This window comes from Rattus norvegicus, chromosome 18 (genome assembly GCF_036323735.1).
Source record: "Rattus norvegicus strain BN/NHsdMcwi chromosome 18, GRCr8, whole genome shotgun sequence".
Lineage (NCBI taxonomy): Eukaryota > Metazoa > Chordata > Mammalia > Rodentia > Muridae > Rattus > Rattus norvegicus.
Window position 1 is genome coordinate 50,431,759 of NC_086036.1, and position 7,307 is coordinate 50,439,065.

Sequence of the window (7,307 nt, forward strand, 5' to 3'; positions counted from 1 at the left end):
ATCAAAAGCAGCTGAGGAGACGCACTGCATCTTAATGGCGTTCGTTTCATCAGCCTCACTTTCTTAAGGGCATTTAATCAATGAGGACAAGTCGTAGGCAGATTTTTAAATAAATGTGTCACTTTAGGTTAATCCACAGCACAGTCGAATGTATTTGTTTATGCAACTACCAAATATGTCTCTCTGTGGCTCAGCAGAATTGAAAGGGGAAAAAAAATCTGTAAATCAAAACATATTACAAGTGGTTTTAAACAGCTTTATTTGACCTGCCTGAATAGACCCAGGCCAGGAGCTTCAGGTACAAGGGTGTTGAATGTCAAAGCTACGCTTGAGTGAAATGCCAGACAGCTCTGCTTACCCACAAGGCTTTCTATTCATCCTCCCTTGCTCGCTTTCTCTAACCAGGTGAACAATGTGCTTTTAAAAATGTGTTTGAGGTGACAATGAGGCGAGCCAAAGATGGCAAGCTCCGAAGCAAGGGGAACTACAGGGATCTTCTCCCCTCAACCTTTGGCTACAGTGTGATGTCGAAGAAAAAGGAAATTAGAAGTGACCGGGAACCAGGCTGCTGGGCGCCTGTATCGCTGTGCCTTGATAACACCCAGATCCTGGCTTCTGTTTGCTCTCTTTGCTTTTTACATTCTTAATGTGGCTGAGGCAAACAGCAAGGCTGTAATTGTGTAAACATGGGGCCCACGTCAAATAGAATATTTCCCCCCTTTTTTTTGCCATCCGTTATCAGCTATCGGAACTGTCAAAATATGATTGTCACATCTGCTGGAAGTGTATCGGCCAGCTTGGGATGTGAATGTGGCGGTGTTATTTTAGATTGATTTTCTTAATGCTTCCCCTTAAGTGTGCCCCTGTGCAGACTGGTGGAGCCTTTCAGGTCCTTGAACAAAGCTTGAACTGTGTTGACATTTGTCCCTAGGCAGCAGTGTCCATTTGGAGAAGGACCTGTGCTGAGGTTTTTGTTGGAAACACTTAAATAATCTCCATCTTCCTTTTCTCTTCTGACACAGAGACTGTTTACCAAGTAAGATTGAGCGTGTATGGTCCTTTCAAGTCTGCAGCTAATGAAAGTTATTAATATTCCGTGGGCTTCAGAGCACAAATCTATTTAACGGTTTCAAAAAAATCATTCAAATCCAAGGGAAAGCCTTCACTGTTGGTTCTTATAGAGAGAAAAAGATACCCAGATTTGTCCCCCACCCCCCATTGAGTGTATGTGTGGGGGAGGGGGAGAGACAGAAAGACAGAGACAGAGACAGAGAGGGGAGGAGGGAAAGGGAGAGGTAGAAAGAGAGAGAGATTGCAGTGGAAACTGAGGGTTGGTAAGAGTGTAAATGATGTTCTTCTCTCCCCATTTTTATAGCTAGCAATGCAAACTGGCTCTTTTGGCCTTGGGAGGGGCTGTGCTACTCTAATATGCATGAATGAACTTGATAAGATGGCGCTCCTTTCTATTTCGATTCCTTTGACTAAAAAAGAGTGACATTTAAACAATTATGTATCCTCTCTCTGAAGGTGTAGGAAGGACTCTGCAGAGTCTGGGCAGGCTGATTCTGGTTCCTCAGGGTACCAGGAGCATAGAGGTTCTAAGTCATTGCAAGGAGGAAATGCCCCTCCCACACACATGTATAAACGTGTGCTACGATAGCCACCTAACAAAAGAGACGAGTCAGAACGAGGCTCACACGCCAGCTTGAAGTCCAGTTCAGCTTCCTTCCAATTGTGAGACAAATTAAACTCACTCTGTGCGTTCTGGCACGGTGTGTAATTAGCTTTCAGATGCTACGGTACATTTGTTTATCCGATGCAGCCTTTGGATACTCAAGGTCGACCCCTCCAGTCCCCATAACAGTCACCTCAAGTGTGTCGCTCCCGTGTTCCATAAATCAAACCATTTTGGTAAGTCGTGTTGTAACCTTTCCCAACATCTCTGTGTGTTAGCTTTAACGTCATTATATCCCGTTGTGATGGAAATGGACTCTCTGTAACCAGCGATAATGAAAATAGCCACTTTACACAGGTTCTGCAGGCAATTATGCAGGCTTTCTTAGGACTCCAGAGAAATCTAAGCTAATTGCTTTGGGACTTTTCCCACATTTCCATAAATTCTTTGTTAATTTTTCATGAGTAACTGTTATTGCAGTTGCCCTTAAAATTCCCATTGTATTCAATAATGTAAAGAAGTCATTATGGAAACAGAAGTGGTTTACTAGTGTCCGGGCCAGAACCCAATTCCCTTTGATTTCTGTACATTGTCAAGAAAGGTGGATCTCTCTCTCTCTCTCTCTCTCTCTCTCTCTCTCTCTCTCTCTCTCTCTCTCTGATAGAGAGCTTTTCTTCGTCTGAGTTTACTCAAAGCCAATCTAAAAGTGGTTCCATGCGGTGGCTACCTCATCATTACTGGACTGGAATTGAGTTTGCTTTATCTGACGGCTTGCACTGCAATTGCTTTCATAGCTCCTCAGCCACCCCAAAGACAAAGGACTCTGTTTTAAGTGATAGAGGAGCAGCCGGGTGAGCCCAGTTTCTCAGGGAATGCTCTGAAATTACCTTAGATGTTATATTTGATTTATTGATTGCTTAAAGCCAGACTCACAATTTCTGTAGCTACAATAAGAACAACCTTAGAACTCCTTGGATGCGCTGTGGGTTCTTTTCCTTTTTTTCTTTTTTCTTTCTATTTTGGTCTGATTCTCTCCCGTGAAGCCTCTTGGATAAAGGAACATGTCACTCTGAGAACACAGTCTTCCCCTTCCTCTCAGGCAGCATTACGCTACTCATAGAGCATCCCAGGGCCAGGGACATTCAAAAGTGCACGTAGATGAAGGGGAAGCAGACCTTAGCTTTATCCAGAGTCAGCAAGTGTAGCTCTAGCCATATTACACCGAGTGTGTCTAGTGTCAGAAGCTAATTAGGATCAGGCCCTGTGCATGGTAGGAAGCCCCACAATTAGCAAGCTGAAAATCTATAAAGGGAACTCTTGTAGTTTAAGGATATAATGCTTGCGTTTTACAGCTTGGGGTTCAAGTCGCATGGGACATAGACATACATTCATCACCTACAACTGAAGATCCTGGCAGACTGTTGCGAGCATGGACACCATCATTAAATGACACGCAGAAGGGGAAAAGAAAAATATCCAGCTATCTGATCCCCTTTTCTGGGGCTTCATAAAGCCTTGCTACACTCCACCTTTCATGTGCACACACGAGTGGTTGGTGGCCAGTGTGACGCAGGCCTGGAATGGCAGAGGGAACTGACTTTCCATGAGGGGACATGAAGGAAGTCTGCTTCAGGAGCTCTGTGTTCTCCAGGGATACTTTCAGCACATCCCATGGGGGAACTTCTCATCTACAAACAAACTCACGTAACAGACCAACTGGAACTGTCTGCAGCCATTCAAGCTCTCCTAAGGGAAACAAATAAAAAAACAATTTTGTAAGTAAGAATTATGCCGGCTGCCTTCCAAAGTCATAAAAAGCAAAGTTCTTGGAGACTAATGTCTTGCAAGTGTTTTCCCAAGGTGTAACCGATAGGTATCTTTTTCCCAAGAGGTAATTGGTAGGCATCTCAGCAAACGTGCTGTAAGTTAAATGGAGACTGAATAAGGGAGTTGGGAATCAGAGTACACTCGGTTTACGGTGTCTGAGTGTTTACCTTGTTCTCTCACTTTCATAGAGACTATCAAGCCACTGCTGGAGCTTAAGGTTTACCCATGTTTCTTCCTCCACATCATAGTGTAGCATCAGTCCTATCAGTTGCCACCAGAACACCTCTTCCCCCTTTCTTCTAGGAATTACTGTGCTGGACTGTGAACGTGTCCACCATCTTCGCTTGCAAAGGTTCATTACAATGAGTCATTGGTCGAGTTCAAGATCTCTGGCTTCTATAGACCCTCAGCGGGACTCCCCCTGGTTATCCTGTTGTTGCCCTGTGTCATGGATCATGCCCTGCAGCTCTGGAACAACAGGATTGGCTCTTGCACATATCCCAGTCATTTGCAGATGATATAGATTTGGGGGTGGGCCAATTCAGAGACCTGAATCTGGGCCTGGGTGGTAGCTAAGCTGATCAGTATGCTGGTTCTCCCTTATCTGTACCAACAGGGAAAGTTCTCCCACATCTCTCTGCCTAGGTTACCTTATGTTGCCATCTGTAGGAAGTGGGATCAATACTCTTGCTCTCATATCCTTGGGACAGTTCACCCACACCCACACCTCCACAGATAGCTCAGCTGTACTACCCAATCAAGGCATGGGCCCCACTCTCCTAAGTGCTACACCCTGTGAGGGGCTGAACCATCTACCCTGCTCTCACACTTTCAGGCTGGCTGCCTCATGCCAGTTCCACTGTGTTGCCCAAGAGTGGTAGAGGACCCAATTTCCCAAGTGTTACAGGCAGTGAGGGGCAGGTATAGCGCTCCTGTTCTCATGATTCCAGGGCCAGTTCTTCCAACCACCATAGATGGCAATGGAGGGGGCATCACCCTCACATCCACACCACCTCACATCCAAGTAGGAGCAAAGGTATTGCTCTTGGGTATTCTCATCCTCTGGGCTGGTTCCTCCATGTACCCTCCACCAGGACCAGCTCTACTGTGCTGCCCAGAAAAGGTGCAAGGCCCATTCCCCCAAGTGCTGCAGTCACATACTCACATTTTTAATATACATACCTTCCAAAGCAACACACACACACACACACACACACACACACACACACACAAAACAAAATAAACAAAACCCCCAAACTAACAAGATTAATTCCCACAAGATTATTTGAAGTAGAAACAAAATGAAAGGTAGAACGTGGTTTGGGACTGGAGTGTCTCCCAAAAGGACAGTTCTGGAAGGTCTTGGTCTGGGGGTATTGGAGGATAGGGGGCAAATCCTGGTGGGAATGTTTTGGTCACTAAGGAAGGAGATTTGGGGGGGTTTGCTCTCTCTCTCTCTCTCTCTTCCCCCCCATCTGCCTCTTTCTCTCTCTCTGCCTTTCCTTCTCTCTCTCCACTTATACCAGCCATGAGACCAAAAGCTCCTCTGTGTATTTCTCCCAGAATGCACTTGCACTGCCCATGCCAAGTGATAATAGTCTAAAACGAGGTCCGAAATAACTCTCTCTCTTATAGACTGATTGGCTAAGGTGCTTTGATACAGTTTAAGTGGTTTGCTACATGTCAATGTAGGAATAGCATCTTAGAAGTGGGATGTAGCTCAATTGTTTAAGAATAAAAATAGCTGGGTGTGTTGGAGGTAGAAGGACTTGGAAGTTGACAACCAAAGTTTCAGATAAGCGTGGGCTACAATGGAACACCCTGTCTACATTTTTTTTTAAGAAATAAAAGAGAGACATAGAAGGAAAGACCCATATTATAGCAATAAGCATAAAGCTAAATAAAGAAGCAATAGTTATGACTGCCTTTAAGGGGTATTCTAGGGAGTGGGAAATGGGAAGGGATATTAAATAAGGAAATGTTTCCTTTGTACTTTATATACATTGGTAAATTGGTGATTTTATGCCATTCACATTAATTAGGTCATGATCATGCACAGGTATATGTAATTCTTATAAATGACATTTCAGTCTATAGACTATCTGGTGACATTTTGAGTCTACAGACTATCTGGCAGTATACATGATTCTATCTGACCTATAAGTTTTTAAGAGACAATACGGGATCCAGATGAAAGAATGAGATTTAAGGCCAGAGAAATCAAGTGTTTTGTAATTCATATTCACTACATGTACAAACCTAAGAAAATCATATCTAACCTATCAATTCCTTATTTCACCCTGTGCAAGGCAGGCAAAATATCACTTACTTCCTATGACTAGTAATGGGGGTCAGGGCATTAATAAATGTGAAATACGCAATGTAGCACCTGGCACCAAGTAGGTCTCTAATAATTATGATAAATACCCCATCCTCTGACTCCTCCTGACACCGGCTTTATTCATTAGCCATCACTACGTGCACAGAACTTGGAGACTGAAAAGTAGAGAGCAAACCTAACTAGCGGGCTTTGCAAGAGAGCAACCTACAGAAAAGGTTGGGAGATCAGTGCAGAACTAAGAACCAGAGCATCGCAGAGATTCTCAGCCTTCCTGCAACCCTTTAACACAGCTTCTCATGTGCAACGATCAGGCCCCCACCCCAACCACAATAACATTTTCTTGCTACATCCTAACTGTAGTTTTGCCACTGTTAAGAATCATAATGTAAATAGCAGATATGCTCCCACCAAGGGAGTCAGGACCCACAGGTTGAGAACCATGATTCTGAATTCTCTAGTCAGCTGTGAATTTCATGCTTACTACTACTGACAGTAACTCCGTTTTGCTTGCTAAGTTAATTTGCCCCCCTATCTTGGAGAGTCAGGGGAGCTCAGTTTCTTGCAGATCAAGAGAGCTGGCCACCCTACAATTAATAATTTACATGACATTCATCTCTGTACCCTTAAAACAACAACAGCAACAATCAAACAAACAAACCAACAAACAGCTCACCTGAACTAACCCTGGCCCAGGTGCTTTCCCAAATCAGCAGCCAAGGGAGAAGGCAGCCTTTCCCAGCAAGGCCTGCTGGGGGAAGCTTTTCAGAAAAGAAGCCCTGTGCAGAGTACCTAATTTGCACGTCAAAGCCATTTGAAAGAGCAGTGCTACCCGTCCTGGTCCCTCCCACGGACAAAGGGTGAGGTCTGTGTGTGCTCGTGAATGCTGGCCATTCTCTTTCCTTTGCTCTGCTATCTGTCACCACCTCGGATGGGGAGGGTTAGACAAACAGTCCCTTGATCTGTTTAAAGGAACACTAGCCCTGCCCAAACAAGGCCTTGCTTGGATTTTCTCAGCCCAGTGATAATGATAAAGAGATTGGACTTTGGCCTGTGAGTTCCAGTCCAGGGCCTATTGAGGGACAGAAAGCCAATTGCACTTTTCCTTAAAAGTGACCACCAAAAGAAAGGGAGAAAGGGCTTTGTTTAGGTCTCAGCTTGTTTTCAGCTCCTCAGAAGCCTGGCTTTCATGCACTCCAACTGTGCAGGTCAGTGGCTACAAAGTACCTTCCCCGTGACTCCCTCCCACAGCTGCCCTTCCAGACTGCTTTGCTGCCTAAAGTGGGCTCAGCATTCTCTCCCCTCAAAATACCAGTCCTTAGTCCTTATTCAGAGCACACAATCAGTTTTTTGAAATCCTTGGAGAAGCCAGCATTTTTTGCTCCAGCTGAGGAGAGGGGAGAGACCCAACCAAAAAACAAGGACAAATGTTAAGTAGTGAAAACGCCCATCCCCCATCCCTTTGCT

The 7,307-nt window shown here is 44.7% G+C and overlaps 1 long non-coding RNA gene across 1 annotated transcript; it reads right to left on the reverse strand.

The window, feature by feature from the left end:
* Window positions 1–239: 239 nt before the first annotated feature.
* On the reverse strand, window positions 240–6,724 carry LOC102556109 (uncharacterized). Its single transcript, XR_361360.5, has 2 exons — window positions 6,517–6,724; window positions 240–3,421 (listed from the first exon to the last, which is right to left on the reverse strand). It is a non-coding gene; the product is annotated as an uncharacterized LOC102556109 (long non-coding RNA).
* Between the last annotated feature and the right edge of the window lie 583 nt (window positions 6,725–7,307).